The sequence below is a fragment of the Lepidothrix coronata genome, unplaced genomic scaffold (genome assembly GCF_001604755.1).
Source record: "Lepidothrix coronata isolate B3197 unplaced genomic scaffold, Lepidothrix_coronata-1.0 Scaffold157, whole genome shotgun sequence".
Lineage (NCBI taxonomy): Eukaryota > Metazoa > Chordata > Aves > Passeriformes > Pipridae > Lepidothrix > Lepidothrix coronata.
Genome location: NW_016690337.1, coordinates 1241869 through 1262214, shown reverse-complemented (window position 1 = coordinate 1262214; position 20346 = coordinate 1241869).

Here is a 20346-nt window from a genome sequence, read left to right as displayed (position 1 = left end):
TCCAGAATAAAATAAAAACTTATAAAAAGACTAAAAATAAAAGCTTTTGTGTACTGGGATTATCTGGGTATCATGGGAGAATTCAGGTGCCCAAATCTCACTGAAATTCAACATCCCTTAGAATCCTTTGAAAATCTCAGATCTTGCCAGCAGGCACTCAGTGATCACAATGATGAAGCGTGGGATTTTGAACCTGAACAGAATAATAAGAATTCAGATGTCGAGCTATGTAACAACAATAGAGATCTAAATTTTATCCTGTATTTCAATCTTCAACATGTTACAAATTTATTCAAACATTCTTTTCCCTTAAGTGCTTTTCCTTTGTCTCCAGGAACTAAGCACAGATCTACCTTGGATTCTGCCAGCAAAGCTATTTCAGTCAGGGGTGTGAAGGCAAAGCTGTGGTGACAGAAGAGCAAGCAAGACACTTGTTCTGGCACTGAGGCCCCTGGCATCTTTAGTGAGCACACATGGAGGGTAACAAATGCTCAGGAAGCATCAAGCTCGCACATGGCTCAGTCAGCCTGAGAAAAGCCCCTCTGCAAAAGCAGAGGGAGGTGTTTGCTGGTGTATTAGCAGGACCCTGTCATGCATCTGCATGAGTCTGTGCAGTAAAATCATGTCGTTCTGGCATCACTCCTGGATTCTGGGGCCTGTGTTGTCTGCTCCACAGACACTAGTTCATCCCAGGGCTTCTCTTGAGGGAATCTGGGTTTGTTCTTGTTGAATCACTCTTTGTGAGTAATTCTTTACTAGTTAATACAGGTGAGACTGTCAGATTTGGCCCCCTCTTCTCAAGTTTCCAATGCTATCCTAGGAGATCCTACATTCAGGCATTTCATTTTTTCTTATGGAATTATCCTGCATTACTTATTTAAAAAAAAAAACAACCTGCAAAAATCTCTAAAACAACAATGAAAAAAATTCCAGGCTGATGTTGTTTTAGCAAGGGGTTGAACTAGATGATTTCAAGAGGTTCCTTCCAGCCTCAACCAGGCTTTGATTCTGTGGCACACGCTCTCTACCTACCAACAAAGGTGTGTCTGTCAGGACAGTAATACCAAAACTGCTGTTCTATCCACTCTGGGGTGGTTTTGCTATTGCTGGCTGGATCAGCATAGAGTTAGGCAGAGTTTGGATGCAAAGGCAACACAAGCATAGGATGCAGAGTAACACCAACTCTCTTTGGCTTCAGAAGATGTGCAGAGACATTCACCTTCTGTTTTTATTTGTGGTGCTCCTCAAGCTATGACAGTTTGTCACTACTCATTTCTGCTTTGTCAAGGTAAAGCTTTCAGATGCTAAGGAAGTTAGTTAACTTGTTTACTGCTGTTTCAGTTCTACTAGGAAACTGCTACTGGCCTCACTGCTGATTATTCACATCAAAGAATGCCAGATCTGGCCTTTAAACTATATCCAAAACTTGCCCACAGAGAAATAATTTGTCAATAGCTCAATAAATAGAAGGGTTTGCAGTGTATGTGCAGGCAGACTTTGATGTGACACAGGGCTGTTTCATCAGGAAACCAGCTGAACCACAGGATAATTTGTGTTTTGAGCCAGTTTCATTTTATGCTGTTCTAGGAGAGTTCTTGATTCCATGGGAAAATTATTATCACCGCCTCGTGACAACAATGCACTGGAACAGTTTTTTCTTGCTGGGGTTAAAAGTTTCCCTTATTTGGCAGACTGTGGTACAGCTTTTCCACTGTACACTAAGCTACTGAATACCAATTAACTAACCCAGTGTAGTATTACTGGGTAGTGATACTTGTAGCTTGTAGTCAGCAAACTGGATCCTATGTTACATCTGGCAAGCCAACAGAGTCATTTTTGAGAAGCTGGAAATCCTGTTGCTGGGTCAAATTCTTCAGAGAAGCTGCATGCTTGGCTATCATTTAGCCTTTCCCCCAAGTGTACTATTCAAGCAACAGGAATATTTTTAGCATGGAAGATACATGACCATAAACATTTTGACGGTAAGGAGAAAACGTTATTCAAAGATGTCTTTGACTGTACTGGTGGTCTCCAAATTAATTTTTCCAGGCTACTTTGTTTCTCACGGAAGGTATGCATGCCCCATAGAGCATGTGTCCATAAAAGGTGTGCTCCTGAGGGTCTTTCTGATAGTGGCTCCTCTGTGCTGTCACAAAATACCTGTTCAGTATGATTTCTTTCCTCATTCTTGCGTTTTGTTGTATGCGTTTTCAATATTCACTAAACTCCTCTTGTCACAACTGGTAAATAGCTGTTTTAAGTAAAACATTTATATTCAGCCCATTAAAATAGAGTAGTTTGACAACATTGTAAATTCATCTGCTTTCATCGTATTTGGGGATGTGAGCTATAGAAATGCATCAGCACTCACATGCTGCTTTTCCACTAATGAATAGCCTTAAGGACAAGATAGCTGGTGAGATTGGCAGCTGGATCTAAGCTTTCTGGAGGTTGTCACCAGCTGTTATAAAATAGCCAGCTTTGTGAAAAGCAAGAAAAAGAGAAAAAAAATCTTTTTCAGGTTCATTGATCAAATATGAGTGGAGCAGTTCATCCCAGTATTGTTCCCAAGGAGTAGGAGTGACAGGAAAGCTACTACCACAGCTGGAAAACCAAAGATAGAATGGACCAAGGTTGAGAGACTCCCTCCCAGGTAAGAAGCAAAGAGAAGGGTAAATCTGTATGGAAGTCCTGCATCTCTACTGACTAGAGAAATATATTGTTGTTGATGATCATCTGATATGATTCTGCTTACAGTTAAAGCCTTTACGAAGTCTGGTGATGCTAACAAGGAAGTTTACAGGTGTACTAAGGTTAAAGTTAGTTATATTTGCAATAGCTGTATTGGCTATCAAACAAGTGTGAAGTCCCTTTCTTAATGTAAAACACCTGGCTAAGAACCAAGGCTTGCAAAACAAACAAAAAACAGCAAGAAAAATAGGGGGGAAAAAAAGAAAAAACATAAACAACAACCCAAGCCCCCATAAAAATCACAACGAAAACCAAATGGAATTTTTAATTGAGTGCATTCATCAAAATAAGAGCTACCTGTGGGGTTTTTTTGTTTTGTTTTGTTTTTTTTTTTTTTTTTCCCTCTGTATTGTTACACCTGTATGGCCAGTATATAAGATGCAGGGTAAAATCAAGCCAGGGTCACTGTCATCTGGATGGATGGGAAAAACCTTTATCTGACTGAACTCCTACCTTGGTTCTGGTGTGGGGGCTTGTTGGCTGGCAGATTGCCAGTTCCTAAAATGAGAATTATGTGAAGGATGACAGCTGTAAGTTCATGGGTTGAGGGGCTTCAAGGAATAGTAAAGCAGCAACCAATGTCAACTTTTGTTTTGCTACTACAGGGAAACCTGAAATGAACTCGTCTTGATCTAAAAAAGCAAGTAGACTTTGTTATTAAGATATGTAGGGCAGTGGTCACATTAAAGAGCCAGACACAAATTATCTCTAATCCAGAAGGCATATTTTCATGCTCCTGAGACAGATCTTGGCAATAAGATTAGAGGAATAGATTTTTACTGCCAGATTTGAACTAAAAAGCTTTGTATATCTGAAATACTAGGTGTTTTTGTTATGTTTTCTCTATTTAGTGCTCTTTCAAAAAAATTTAATGGTAGCATTTTCTCAGCAAATTTCTTGTTTGAAAGAGAATTCAAGTTGTGTGTTTCAATGTGGTGATGAACAGAGCATGTAAAAGTCCAGCATAGCCATCTGAAAAGGAGTGTTCATTAACTATGGTAACATTGAATATTTTAATCAGCACAAGCTAATAGTTTGTCTTTAGAATCCTACAGCCAATGAAATAGTAAAAATAAGCAAGCTATCATAGAGTATTACTGCACATGTTCTGCTGACAAATGCCCTTTGCATATGATACTTCCAAATGATTTAGTGAGAATATGGTTCCTGTTACATTTTACTGTTTTGAAATACATTTTACCTTTCTTCCTTCACAAAAGATTATTTGGATTTACAAAAGAAATAAACATTTGAAATAATTTCTCCGTGTATGTGTAAGTGCAACAGTGGAAGTTGCAAATTATCAACAGGATGACACAAAATAGCTGACATTTCAGATGTCTTTTTCTGAGATGTTGCAGTTCTATACAAAGCAGGAATATTGGAAACATATATTTAGGATGACTAAATTTAACAGTACAATCCAGAGACAAACTACCCCTAGGTGATCTGCTTTTTATAAAATACATAAATATTTTTTTTGAGAATTAGTTGTAGAAACAATATGTCTTATTCCTCTTTTTCCTTTATGTAATAACATTGTGGTCCTGAGGGATGACAAGAAAAAATAGTTTCATTTACTAGGGCTTGAATTTTAGTGGTTTTAAATCTATAATTTTGTGACAGAATGGCACAACAATATTTTCTATTTGCAATTTATGTCCAAGACAACAAGAAAAAGTCTAGCAGCATTGTTGATACTATAGATCTTTCCCTAGTTGTTTGTGTTTTGCTGTTCATTCTTAATACTTTCCTCCCATAAATAATTGATACTGTAACATTTACATATTGAAATCTGTAGTAATGTTTTCCTGAACAAGAGATCAAGTCTATGCTCTAGAACAAAAAACTCTGGATATATATGTTGATGCTGGCTGCAGACATAAGACTCATCACCCCATACAAACACTACAGAACAACCAATCCTGTATAAAGACCTTACAAGACAAGCACCTTCTGCAAGAAACACAGTGATTTAATTCTTATTTACTTCAAAGATGCAAGATCAGGCTCTTTGAAGTAATAATTTGAACATCCACTAGCCTTTCTGCATACACCTATTGTACATCCAAATCCAATGTTTAGATGTTGCAGACTATTTTTAATGTATTATTGTTGTTGATATTATTTCATAAGCCATGGAAGTATTTAGCCTGGGAGGATGGGAAAGGTGGTGTAAAGCTATTTATTCATCATACCATGCTTGAGGGATGTTAGCTTGTACTTACCAAGTAAACTGCAGCTACAAAGGCAAGTGATGCCATGCTTGGGAATTTTGAAATGGCAACTAGAACAGAGCACTGGGATCTTTGTAAACCAGGAAGAGATATTTGAATGAACTGTTCTGCAACATAATTTGCAATTTTTGAATTTCCCAATGTATCTAAATGTTTAAGAATCCTTTTGTGCTACACACTGTTCAGAAACTGAAAAATAGGTAATACTTCAAAGAAATTATATGTAACTCATATTCTATAACTTTTTTTTTTGTAAGTGGGTAAAATAAGCAGATACCATTTTTTCAGTGCTTTAGTAAGCATTCAACATATTCCTGTATAGAGAATATTGTATTGTTTATAGCTGCAATGCTAGTAGATTTTAGTGAAATATTAGCTACAATAAGGAGTGGAGGGAACCTCGCTTGATATATATATCCCAGGAATCACTTTTAATGGTTTTATATATAAAGAATCCGAGAGAACCTCAGCATAACCTCCACAAAGAAAACTCTTATTGTTATGTTTCATCATTGAGAAATGTTTATGGGTCCCATAAGAGTTCACTCAGATGTTTAAATAATTTGTGTAACCTTTTGGTCATGTAATTTATTTGATTTATCTGAAATGATTGTAGACTAGAAATTTCATCAGCTCTGCTTTGTTTGAGAGTTTTCTTATAAAGCAATGGAAAAAAAAGTTATCAAATTATATTAGGCTTCAGATTATTGTAAGCAGCTCCCACAACAACTGGACGAATCGTGGGTTTTCTCCTAATTTCATCCATATTGTGTTTGTCCTAGGTGCTTGGTATAATTTGATATGAAAAGACAGAGCAAGGATTTGCCTGAAAAAAAAGCACGTGTTTTTGCAGTTGAGGAAATTTGCAACAGCACCTGCCTGAAAGCACAAGGGGATCACAGGGAGGCACCTCTGGGAGCCCCCATGTCACAGAGAGGCACAAATGCATCCGTGTGCTCTCTCAGGTATGAGGATTACAGTCTGTTTCTCACAGTAGTTTTTTGCATACAATTTTTTTTCCCCTTTATGTTTGAATTAAAAGCATAAGCATTAATATCCAGCCCAGTTACAGGCTAAATAGTATCAATAGTACCTTACATATGTACTAACCAAGCACGACTTTAGTTAGCAAGCTATTGTATGCAGCCCTGAACAAATTCTGAGAAGTTTCCTGTCTCTGTGCTGACACTTGAGGTGCCTGGTTATATTTTGAATATGGCATTGGCTGCTGTACCTCCTGTAGGCGTATTTTCTTCTCTCTTGTTGCACATGTACAAAGTACTGAGCAGTGAAACTATGGAAGCATGTAACTATACAGAACTGGCAAAAACTGGTCTTCTCTGTCCTCAACCAGCCCCTTGGATGAGTTTTTTAGGATGTTTTGACTGATATGGGACAAGAGAGGTCACTGATTAAAGGATTGTTTGGTAGTAATGACAGGGCTTGAACAAGTTAGAGGGACATCTTCCAAACAGCAGACCTAAATTGTACCCCTTCTTGTCAAGCCATCAAGGGAGTTTGCACAGCATATAACTCAGCTTTTCAGTTCAAAGGAGCACATACAAACAAAGGGTGGCCCCATTCACTGTTTCTTCACAATTTCATGTATGAAAAATGAAGACATGGCTGAAACAAAAGAATTTGGTTATGATTATTTTCAAAACAGGATACAAAGCAGAAGCAATCTCAGTAAAGTCAGAGGAGCTATTTTGATATAAAATAAGTGTGAGGAATACTGAAGGCAGAACTGTCAAATTAGTTGTCTTTATTCTCATAGTGATAAAAGCTCATGACTACTCATTAGGCTTTGAAGAAAGACATTCCTAGTGAATTTATTAGTGAAAAGCAGGTACTTTAATTTGAGATCTTCCCTAAGCAAACATTTTTTACTAAAATTCCTGAACAACTCAAAACTGAAAGGATTCATTCTGGTAATAACATGCTAGTGTACCTGGCAATAATGATCATTTTGGACTGTTGATAGTTTATGAGGATCAAGGGGACAAATTCTGCAAAAGAAGAAAGCACAGTTCAGCTATGATAAATAAAGTCTTTTACCTCTTTTAAGATGAATTATCACAAATAGGAGGAGAATATTAGATGATGGTATAAAACTTCAATGTTACCTTATAAGCACATTTTTTGTCTTGAAAACCTATCCAACTGAGTTATTTTGTGCTGTTTCCATTTCTTCCCTGTCTTGTAGCACAGTCTTCCTTTGGTGGCTCTGCATGTAATAGAGACTTCCTATTCTGACATAGGGCACAGAAGCAGTGAAAACTCTCCTACATACAGGACGCTTAAATTCTGCTGTAATGCTGTCGGAGGGAATAACTCAGGGGGCCATGAACAGCTAGTAAAAAGAGAGTAAAATCTTGATATCTTCTCCTTTTTATTGGCCAGTGCAAAATACCATATAGTGTCAGTATATAAGAGAGAAAAGCAAACCGATTACTTTAATTAAGCTGTCCTTAGAGGACAGCAGGCTGCTGTTCCTTGGTCAGCTCAGCTTTATCTTCCTATCTGAATTGTGTCTGTACAGATCTGCACAAATCTGTTGAAAGTGAAGCCTGGTAACTAAAGTATGAGTTCAAACTCGATTCATCTTTGGTGCATCTGTTTCGTGGTAAGTGTTTTGATGAGTGGGAACGGGAAATGTTAACACCTTGTAAGATGATTTGCTATGTGAGAAAACTCCACTTCACAGCAAGATAAATAGCAACCCATCCAACTTTGCAACTGCCAAAGAAGTCTCCCAATAGCCCGGGGAGCAGAGAAGGTAGGTTGAACTCCAGTATACCTAAAAATAATGCAGGAGGGCTGATGATTTGTCACAAAGCCTATGGATTACCAAAAGTTTCATTCATGGCCAAAACGCCTTGGAGACTGAAGCAGTTATAGTTATCTCTTAGAAGTACCTGTCAAAGACACTGAAGTCTATTTATCCTTTACTACATTTTAGGAACATCTTGAATTGTCATATTCCACCTGTTCTCACAACCACAATGTTTTTCGCTAATCAAAACCCATCAGATTTGTAGCCTCAAGGCACGAGCAAGGTGTCAAACAGAATTTGATTTTTACCACTTTATATTTCTCTGAAGTGCAGATGACTCTGACTTGGCAGCAGTATTCCATGCAGAAGCAAATTCTCAGGGCTTCCAGGTACAATAAATGGTCCTCAGCGGAGAATTTGTGTAATACATCTGGATTTAACATCAATGAAGTAAGCCAGAAAGATTGTAGTTTGCAATCACAGTGTGTTTGATGAGAGAAGGCTAGGAGATACAAAACATAATTAATATAACAAAGAACAGTTCCATTTGGAATAAAATAACTTTTTTTTTTTGATAGTTAAATATATCCTCTTAAGTAGTACAGGTGAAGCTCTTGTTCAGCTGTCTGTAGATTTTATTTTGAAAAGTCATTTAAGCCTGAACCTCAGCAAAGTCAGTAAGCCACTTGACCAAGAGCCAAGAGTTTTTTGGCTTTGACTCTCAGAAGAGACTGGATATCTCTTCTAACAGCCTGTAGAAAATACCTCGGCTGTGATACCAGACACAGACTTTAACTTCTAGGAGTCTGGAAGAAGTCAAAGGCAAGGTATTGACTCCATATTCATTGACTACAGCTATTTCAAAGCAGACATGCACAAAATTTTCTGCATTTAAGGTTTTTGACAACACTTATTATTTTAGACAATTTTGATGAAAATGACTGTTGTCGAATCTTTTATGCTTTCTACCTACTTAACAGCTCTCATAAAACCTGCATTTTGAAATTTTTAAAATCCCCTGCAGTTCCCTGTCCATCAGATGTATATTTGCAAGAAGTAATTTCTGATGATAGTGTATTTGCTCTACAGTTGATCTTACTTCTGCATGTATTCCAATTCATTAATTATACCTTTTTCTTGGCACCTAATTTCCAGAGGCTAAAATTTCATGGGAAGCTTTATTATCAGCATATTACATTTGTTCTCTTTGCTTAATATTTGTTGACACCATTTTCTGCCTCCTTTACGAGAAATACCAGAGGCGGTATTTTGCTTTGGTTACTTGTTTATTTTTGAGCTACCTAAATGTTTACTCTTTACAGAAGAGAAAGAAATGTCTTCAAATAGCTTAATTGATAGCATAAATTCAGCTCAACAACCCTTATTCCTGTCCCTAGCATTTTGCCTGAATGTGTATTTTTGGCTATTGAAGCAATTGAATTTCTACTTTCCTCAGAGTTTTCCAGTATGAAGTGTCTAGATGTTAATGATAGAGCACTACAGGAATCTTTCTTCCAGAAGGTATATCCCTCAAACAGCTTTGAATCATACATTTTAATCTTTCTGGGTTCAGGTGGTCAGCAGGCTATCTATTTCAGCCCCCGTGCTTCATTATGTGAACATTAGAGTAGTGCTGGAAAAAGGTAGACCCCCAATGAATCTTATGAAAATATTGCAGCGTTCAAATACATTGTGTTATTGGTATTAATAAGATGAAAAATTAGACAGTACAAAGCATGCAATGACATTTTTCAATTCACAAAAAGAAGCTTTCTTCAGAATATATCTAAAGGAAAATATGACAGCAGGGAAATAGATCTAAAGAAAGGTTTTTCAAGCTTGTGAACCAAAGAGTGACGGTAAAGAATGTAGAGTCTGGGTTAAAATACGCAGGTGAAATAGGTACATATTTCACATAAACAGAAGAAAAGTCTGCATCAAGGTTGCCAAATGATATGTTTTCATATGGAGATGGTCTGCTAAATGAAAGCCCATCATGTTACAGAGGTGCAAAGGAATCAAAGAATAATTGAAGCATTTCTATTTATGAAAGCACATAGCATTTCACTCTCTTTAGAAAAGGCTGAAGCCCTCTTTACTGGGAGGGATCATATTGCAACAAAGCAAAAAAATGACAGAGAACATAGGTCAGAAAATGGGACTACAGGCCATAAAAAGAATTTTTTTCAGTTTAGCACAGTGCACATAATACAAAGCTGAGGAAAATATGTATGGTACTTAACAGATTTAATGTGGTTAATAATGAGCTTCTGGATATTTGTGTTGGATAACAGTACCGGGGAAGGTGGTGGATAATTTCTCTCTGCCAGGGAAGGCAGAGAGGCTTTGCCCCCTCTATTGGCAATTGAATCATTCTTGAGGCTATGAGACCTTTGCCATCTTAGCTCCAGGAAAGTGGCAAGGGGAGTGAGGCCGGACCTTTGGCAAATCATTTGTCTTTTGTGGTCATTAAATCCTGCTGTTAAAGGCAAATGCTGGAACAAGAAGGCAAAATCTTAGCACATTAGCAGAACTGTTTTAATGGCAATAAGCAATAGCACCAAATCCTGGGTCACCAGCTTTCTTGTATTCTCTATATGACAAAGGATAACAAAAATGTTTTCTCATAGATTGCTCTACAATGAAAACTTTTTCTAGTTTGGCCAATTGCATATATATTTCTTCACAATGCTTCTCTAACAGTGAAAGTCTTCATGTTGAAGCCACTATAGCATCATTTGAGAAACATATGTAAGCAATACTATCAGAAGTTCATTATTGTCAACAGGAGTTGTGAGTGCAGCATAGTGTTTTGTTAGGTTATATATAAGAGTGAATCATGCCTGACTTCAAACAATGAGGAGACTTCAACTAACCAGCATTTGTTCTTATACCAAACATCTTTTAAGAGTTTCTCAAAATCCTTAAATAGTTTAGGAGGCAAAAGTATACCTGTTGCAGTTTCAAAGCAGTTTAATCCTATTTGTAAATGCTATTTGCTCATCTATATTGTTTGGTATTAAAATTCTACTGGTCTTATCTGAAAAGATACCAGCACTGTAGAATAGCCAGTACTCCCCAGTACATGTGAGGATAACTCTTAATCTCTTGTCTGTCTCTTCTGTCACTGCTGAATGTACTAGGAAAGAAGGAAAGACAAACATAAACAGCACAGAAGTTACCATAAAGAATCTCACACAAAGCTCAGGCCTCTAATTTTACTGTTCATATGGTACTCTTTTCTTGAATGGTGCAATGAAGAAAATAATCCAGAAGAGAAGTCACAGCATGTGATAAAATAGAAGAATATGTTATGATATACTAATAGGACTGATTCAGCCAATGAATTGTACCAAATGGTGCAGTTACTCATATTTCAATATCCTTGGGGAGAGTTTTACCAATATAACTTTATTTAGTCCACAGAATTACTACAAAATCAGATTAACACAAAGGGCCTGTGCAAATAAGTTATCACAAATCCTTTGCACTTCACAATGTACAGCAAGTACACACACTCATGCATCCCAACCACTGACTGGGCAAGAGACTGGACAAAAATAATGACTATTGACATTAGAAATTGGAAATCTTTCTGTTTACCTGCTATTGAGTGGTAACATGGCAATCCCAGCTATTTGTATGGAAGTACTAACTAAACAGCTACTAACTCTACTGCTGTGCTGAACTGGGGGCAAAATGGGAACAGCTTTGATCAACATAAGTAGTACTTTGTTGTTCTTCATACAATCACAATATTTACCCTGCTTGTAGCCTTCCCTGGTGACAAACCTAAACGAACCCATATGTACTAAGAGTACTTTAATAAGGGCTAAGTTGTATTTTATTATATATATGGTAACTACATAAAAGCCTCTGCCCAAGAACTTGGGTCATGACAAAAGTTGGCACCAAAGCTAAAGGTAGAGTAGACAGCCTGTTTCAGACCCAGCTGGAGTGGTGGAAGTCTGTACTGACCTTTTGCTAGAGAGTAATGCTCTGTGCAGGTCAGCCCATGGACCACAACTCGAAAGCATTCCTTTGTCCACCAGAGTGTACAAGTAAGGAGCTGAGTGTCAGTGGCTGTGGTAGGGTGAAATATCTGGGTTTTCATGGCAGAAGTGATACCTGTGTGCCCTCTTGCAGCCCCATTTTCTATGCACTGGCTGCAAACAGAGGAGGTGGCTGGTGGCTGGCAATCCAAATCACATATTTTAGAAGTAGTCAGAAGACAGGGAGATAAATCTGCCCTGTTCCTGAGTCAGAGGAAAGAAAATTCTCTTGTGAAAGAGATATTGCTGTTATTGTTGTAGTTGGAGAAAGAGGCCTTTCCTCTAATAGAGAAGCTGTTAAGAAACAGGCTTGAAAATGGTGAAGAAAGAAACGGATTGCTTTCCTTTTGTCTTCTAGTTCTGGGGAAATAATACTGGATGAGAATTTTTTTTTTAAATGGCTGATCTAAAAGCATCTCACCTAAGAAATAATCACCTGTTATACGTAATTCTTCTGAGCAGTTAAGGTATAATGTCACTTTTTTTTTTTTAATTGAAATATGATGTTAAAGTGCTGCTTAACAAAGTTCGTTGGCAATATTACTATTACAATAATTTGAACAAGACAAAACCCCAAGTTACCAAGACAAAAATCAGAATTTCCAAGAAACAAAATCGTAGTGTATTACAGTACAAGGTTATCAATTATATTGGTCATTTACCAAAGCTTTGCAGTTGGTGTCTCAACAACCTCAAAAGGTGTCCTATCTCCAAGAGAGATCACCATCATGCAGCCAGGCTTCTTAGCCTGGCTAAGAACTCGAAGAAGGCTTGCTCAGACTGTCATAATTATAGAATAAAGTGGTTGGCTCGTAGGCAAATTTCATGGAGTGGAAAAGGTATCCACGAGACTCCTTGTACCCACAACTTTCTTTGTTTCTTGATCAATGAGCCTGGGACAAGCCACCTGCTGTTCATGTCCTAATTGCATAATCAGCCTTCCAAGCTCATATTCACTGATGTTCACTGTGTCACTCTGCTCCTTTGAGGGTTTTCAAACAACAGATTGGAAAAGGAGAAGTTCTTGGCCTGGTCACAGCTCAGGCCTTTGCCTCCTTTGGACCTTGTACCAAACTAGTTTGGTTAAGGAGTTGAGTGCATCCATCACAGAAGATAATACTTTAATTGATTGAGCCAAAGGACAGAAGTATCAGTAGGAGGGGATAAAATTTTTCTTCTGAATGATATACTCAGACCCAAAAGGTACAGCAAGAAATACTATAAACATGAAGGAAATCAGTTGAAAGTTAGAACACACTGGGCTTTGTTGCCCCTTCTTAAACATGGTAACAGAAGGAAGGGATAAAAGAGCTTGAACACTGATATTATATTAAATAAATGCTCCATATGTCAAGTATAAAGTTGTAACAAAAAATGTTTGGATTTCGGTGACTTGGTAAAAAATCTTTATTTTGATTTATTCCCAGGCACTTTTCAATCCATCTGTGAACAATGAACCTTTAGTATTAAAAGGACACTACACAATGTGTTTTTTTCCTTATAACAGTGTAAAAGAATACAGAAGCATTTGGGGGAAAAAAAAGAACTTAAGCTTTGAGTGTTTTATCTGGCTCCACTCCAAAACAAATGAAGCACATGGAGGGCAGTTACTCTGGGGTGCTGAGAATAACTGTCAGGCTTAGAGTACTGAATGGTCTTTGTTCACCTCTTACAAGAAATAGTGAAGGGAGATCATATAGTGCATGTAGGATATACTTGTGTGTTATGTGGGTATATACATTGCTGGTTGTTCCAGGAGCACACTAAAAAGTGAGAGAAGCAGAAGGTGATATTATTTTCCACTGAATGTTTCTAGTCAGCATTTGCTGGGGTACAAATTGGTGGTCAAGCATTGTTGGAGTCCTCATCTGTTCCAATTACTTCTGTCTGAAGCTGATTTTGAAGCTGTTGCACACGGAAACATGAAGTAGCATCTGTGGCTTCTGTGGTGGAAGGAGAAAAATTTCTAGCTCAGCCCAATGCTCATGTTTACTGTATAACTGAAGTTAAAATCTCTACATGAACATTGTTATGGATTTTGAAGCAGAAACAGGTTAGGAGGCTTTAAATGAAGCTTATCTGCAAGGAGAATGTTCATGACAGCTCTACACATCTTATTTCTTTCCATGATTTTTCTAGTTAACTGCAGAGATCCCACAATGAGACCCAATGCTATTCTTCTGAAGGGGACTCTAATCTTACACCTTTGTTTTTTTCTTTCTTTTTATTTATTTTTGTTATTTACCTTGGTGTTGTTGGGCAAGGGTAATATACTGAAGTCAGTAAAATGGAGTTGTGCTAGTGTGGCAACCCATGTGTAATACATTGCTGTTTCTGCTCAGTAAAATGTATGTGCTTTGCTCTCTTTTTTAATGGCTTGTCCGTTAAAATGGCCTTAATATTCTTCATGGGTCTGATTTGAGATAGTTTTTAAAATCTAAATACGAGAAAATGTATTCCCTCCTTGATCTGCTTTAATGGAAGTTGTGCCTAGGGATGAGAGGACAATAGATCTTCGTGTGTCTGAGTGAGATTACTTCTTTGGAGATTCAGAAAGGTAATTTGTCTTTAAAATGATGTTGTTTAAAACTGCTTTGTTTGTTTCTTAAATGCAATAAGCCAGAGATGTCAGCTGAATGGAAGTAACTGGAATATTGGAAAAATACTCAGGTACTTGGAAATTATTTGTAGGAATCTTGGAATATGGGATTTACAGGCTTATGGTATATGCAAAAAGAAAATCTTAGAGCTGTAAATTAAGCCAGGCATAAAAAGCTTCTGTCTACTTTCTAGTGTTTATTTCCTCTGTCCTTCTAACATCTGGCAGTGACATAAATTCTTAAGATTGAAATGCAGCACCAGGGCTTAATTTTTCAGAGTGAATGCAGTTTAAATTACTTGCTGTAAATGCAGGAAAACATAAAAATTAAGCAACTAGTTACCAGGATGGATCTGCCCCAGTGCTCTCACTGCAATAAAGTATCAAGCTTAGAAGCCACCTTTTAGTCTGGTGGGTTATGTCTTCCTAGGAGGAACTGATGTTTGTTTTAACGTCTTAGAGGTATTCAAAGTCCTCCCTTTTTTGTTGTTTACCCTTTGTTTATTTGTCCCTCTACTGGGCACTGGTGAGGCAGCACTTTCAATTCTGTGCTTGATGTTGGGCCCCTCACTACAAGAAGGACATTAAGGTGCTGGAGCGAGTCCAGAGAAGGGGAACAGAGCTGGGGAAGGGTCTGGAGCACAGATCTTATGAGGAGAGGCTGAGGGACCTGGGGGTGTTTAACCTGGAGAAAAGGAGGCTCAGTGGAGACCACTGTTCTCTACAAATACCTGAAAGGAGGTTGTACCAGGTGGGGGTTGTCTCTTCTTCCAGGTACAAGAGGAAATGACCTCAAGTTGTGCCAGCAGAGACACAGGTCAGATATTAGGGAAAATTGCTTAATAGAAAGGGTTGTCAAGCATTGAAGAGGCTGCCCAGGGAAGTGGTAGAGTAACCATCCTTGGAGGTATTTATAAGATGCATATATGTGGCACCTGGGGACATGGTTTAGTGGTGACTTGGCACTGTTAGACTTATGTTTGGACTCGATGATCTTAGAGTTCTGTTCCAACCAAAGTGATTCTATGATTCCATACTTAACAAATATTCATTTTTTAGAGGATTGCTTGATTTGAACTTTGTATCCCAGCAGGAGTAGTCAAAGGAGATCTTAAGATTTTGGAAATACTGATTCAGTTAAATACTGATTCTTAAACTATCAGGTTTAAGTGCCCACCTGCCTACTGCTCTGAGAAGGAAGTAACTTTTCTTTAATGATCAATATCCAGTTGACTACAGCATTCAGTAACATGGGGTACCCACCAGTAGCTGTCCTGAATAAGATGTGGTGCACATGCATCAAAGAGTAAGCAGACCAAATATTACTGTTAAATAGGTTGAATATGTCTTGTGGTGAAATAATTCAGTAAATGTCAGTAAAATGTTGGTGACCTTCATTATAAAATATTCTGTGTTAAATGAGTGATTTTTTCATCAAAGACAATCTAAAAACCAAAATGGAAAGCTATTTACTTCACCAGCTGTCTGCTTCCAAGAAATGTATTCAGCATAACTGTTTATTATAGTTCCCTTACAATACAAGATTATCGTACACACTTTTCCTATCTAGTGTCAAGTTCCAGTTTCAGTTCTTTTGGCCCCTCCAGTTTTCAGTGCTTATTTTTTTATATATTATTGTTATTCTATAACCTGTAGGGTGCAGTTAGTTTTATTCTCCAGATACTGTATCTCCAATCATTCCCCAGCCTAACCATTCTACACAAACCTTTTTTCAGACCACTTCCCCTGAGAAGTAAAAATGTTGTTTATGAAAATATCAAGGGGAGAACATAAGGTCTATCATTATGTAAATAATTTCAGCCATGACACGGGAAATATTTTCAAAAGGAAAACATATCAATACCCGAATAGATTTTTGTGAGGAATAAGATGTTTCTAACAGGAAGCTTTTAAAGCCTTAAGGCTGAGGTTGAGGGGGCAATGTTCCCGAAGCCCCATTTAGCAGCTGGTATAGAACAGGGCTGATTTCACATGCATGAAATCTACTGTTCATTCACCATATAATCGCTTTGCCGAGATGGAAAAATGGAGATGCAGATTCCAGCCTCGCTGAACAAAGTGTCACAGAGCCCTCTCTGCACGTGTGTGTCTTGCCTCTGTAAGCCCGGCCACTGCCTGTGCGTGCACATCCTTTGTAGCTACAAACTGAGACATCAGACGGGAGGATGACATTTCCCTCTCACAGAAGTCTGTGCAAATGCTAAGGCCCATGGTACAGTACTTTCCAAGCAGGTGGTACAAGGATGCCAGCAGGAGCACATCCCAAAGGCATTTCTGCAGCACGGAATAACTCACTCAACCTGCTGGAGGCTTCTAAGTGAAAGACGGAGACGCTCTGCTTTGGACAGCTGTTGCCACGGATTCTTATTTTTCCCATTGTTCCATTCCATTTTAACCATTTATCAGCATGGTCTGTATCATTTACATAGTTGATGCTTCTGGAAACAAAAACCCCCAAACTAAATTCTTTCAGTCATCTTAGCACCATTTTTCTGCTAAAAAAAAAAGTGCTCAGAGAATGATGAATTACAGCTCTTTTCTTCTACCCTACCCTTCTGCTAATTTCTCGTTTTCCTTTGAGAACAGCAAGTGGTTACTATATCACTGACTTCTGGTCTTAAATTCACAGTTTCAAAGAGGTTCTGCTAATCTCATGTTTTTCTCAGCTATAGATATTTCAGATCTGTAGGTAAGCTCTGTCTACTAAATGGAATGCAATCCAGCAAAACTTACATTATGCTGTACTAAACTAAACTTTTCTCGTCAGAACTCTGTTTATTAATAACACTTTTCTATGAACTGCATTTACAGCTAAGTGTTGCAGCCATTCCCTGTGCAATAATAAAAAATTACTACCCCTTTTTTTTTTTTCATTTGGCCATGTTTTCTCATCTCCAGTAGAAGAATTAGAAAACTAGTCAGTTAAATCATGAGCCTTATTTTTCCAACTTAATACTGGTATCCTTTTGCCTGGAGGATACATAATAGCTTTAATTATGCCCATAGTTTACTAAGGAAACAGCAGCATGACACCTAAAAAGCCCCTTTGCCTTATAGTTAAAGGACAAAGTTCATGCAGTTGATGAAGGACTCTGCATGCAGGTGTAAAACTTCAGTGCAGCTATTGCTCTGTTTTTACAGCTGTTGATCTTTCACACCACTCAAGCAGACCATGCTGTGCAGGAATTGATCTGTGGAAAATAACTGGGCACAGTGATCAGGTATCACTAACCTTGTCATTCTTCTGCAGCATTTCAGGGTAGTGCTTATGTTTTCCTTCTACTTATCATAGGTTAGGTACAAAAGGAATGAAATTGGTCTGGTTATTTCAGTTGAAAATGAATTTAATGCCTGCCCTATATCCAGTTGTGGTTTGGTTGTTGTTTTGTTGTTTAGGGTTTTTTTCTTCTTTTAATTTTTCTTATTATTATTCCAGTTGTGTAATTTTTATTTCTAAGAAGATGAAATTCAGGCAATGACCTTAGAATATTTCACTCAAATCTTCATGAGGACACTGGAAAATTTCAGAAGAGAAACCTCTCTGAAATAATTAAGTCCAAATCTTTACATAGCCCTGATGAATATTGTGATAGTGCTAAGAATGAGATATTAGCAGCTCGGTTGCCTGCTTGGTAGAGACTTTTCTCACTAAAATGGTTCATTACATCATTTAGTGGTGGTGTTAAGGCCAAATGTAGAGTCTTAAAGTCAGTGAAGACCATTTTCAGCAGCAATAATGACTTTTGATAAGTCAAAAGGGACTAGAAAGGAAATCTTGTATGGAACTAGATCATTTTTATATATGACTGCATAGAAGGAAGTAAAAGTGGGGTGCAGGGTTCCAGACCAAACTGAAAGTGGTTCTGAAGGAGAGGGAGGATCGGATGGCCCAAAAGAGGTTGTGAAGGTTAAAGCCCCTACAGTCTCTTGGGGAGAATGGGCCAGCAGCTCTCTCAGATCTTTTGAGACGACTTCCATCACTTGGGATAAAACCTGAGCTGAGTCTTAGTCTAGGAATTAAAGCTGTTTCTCCAGAAGCTGAGGTTCCTTTCCACTGTCTCTAGCCATACAAAAATCATTGCAGAAATGAGGGAGGGCTTTTTTTCTGTAATATATTACCAATAATAGGCTGCAGTTCATAATAAAGCATAGTAGCAACTCTGGTGTAAAATATTATCAGGCAACTGGGTGCATTCTAAAATTAGACCCTAATGCTGCCAAATCTCATCTCTCTCTCTCCGGCTTTGGGATGTTATAAACATAATTTATAAATGTTGTAATTTTCACAGAGGGAAATAGTACACAGATGTACATCATCACTCTGAACTATCCAGAACATTTAAGCATGGAGCTCCCATTAAAAACATATTTTTCAGTGAATTGCAAGGAAATTGTTCTCTGAACCCACCTATCTCTTACAAAATTGAATCAAATTAATAATGTAAGTAGTTCAATTTTTATGTTATTCCTTGTCCATTTTATTTTAAAGCAAGAATTAATTTTTCTTAGGGTATCCTTAAAGAATGAAAAATATTATCATAGAAAGGATGGAATTTACCTACCACCTTCAACAACCAAAGGTCTGGATTTTATGCTTTTACTTTTATTCATGCCATAATATTTTATGTGGCTTTCTAAACTATCTAATCTTGAATATGGAAACATCTCTACCCCAAGGGTGGTGGGCTGGTAGCTGGGCTTGAAATGAAACATAAATCTTTTTCTCTTTCCATAATGCACAGTATTCATGCTTCATAATATTGTTTGACACTTCTCCAGAAAAATGCAGTGTGCTGATGATGTGTCATGCTTCATTATGTTAGCAAGTTCTGCTCCTTGGAGTTAATCAAAAGGCCGGTGGAATTTTCTCAGGTCTTTTTCGTGTGTGCCTCATGCAAATTTCTTTGCTGAAGGAAGGCATTTTATATCCCTCTGAAATTGCTTCTGGGAGCAACTCTATAAATAATGAAGAGCATGATAAGGTAAAAACTATGGGATGCAGCAGGAAGGTGGCCTAGTTCTCCAGTTGTTTACACAGGTGCTCTGCTGATGCAATCCTGTTGTCCTTGGGGGTCTTGTATCTGCCTTGGGACCAGGCTGGTTTTCAGTTATGCCACCAAAGGAGAACTCTGCAAATGATCTCTGCAACTGTGGCCCATGTAGAAAGATTGCATGAATGCAGTTCCAGAGCAGAAGTAGTAATATGGTAGAAAAAAAGGACAAAGAAGTAGTAGAATTATGCGTGTACTGGTAGAGGAATATTATTTTATAACTTTAAGACCATATCAGTGTATTCAAACTCCAATATTCTTGTTTTTTTGGTGCTTTAGAACATCATAATTTCCCAGTAAGAAGGTTAGGGTTACATGCGTCACTGATGTTTGTGCATGTACTTTTCTTATTCTGCTTCGTATTTACAATGCATGTTTTTCCTTTAGTTAGTTCTGGAACCAAAACCCAGCTTTAATCCAATATAAAAAAATCCAACAATGCATTTTTTATGTGAGGAAGGTCAGCTTCTGTTCTTTTGAAAGTTGAGGGGCTCTTCATTCAGCATAAATCAAATCTATCTCATCTCACAAGTCCCGTTGAACTTCTGATCTCTTTTCATTTTTTACTAAGAGGTGTGATTATCTTTCAGGAGTAATGAGATCACCCTGCACTCTGACATCACCCTTTTTACCTTCCTCTTCAGAGGAAGGGACTACCATTGTTTTGAGAGAGGAACTATCCCTTTACATAGTGCCTGTGGATGCTGCATAGGACAGGAAAAACTTTGCACCAAAAGATGCCAGAATCTTTGAATGGTTTTGGTGGGCAGGGACCTTAAAGACCATGTAGCTCCAACTCCCCTGTCATGGACTAAACCAGGTTGTTCAGGGCCCCATCCAACCTGGTCTTGAACACTTC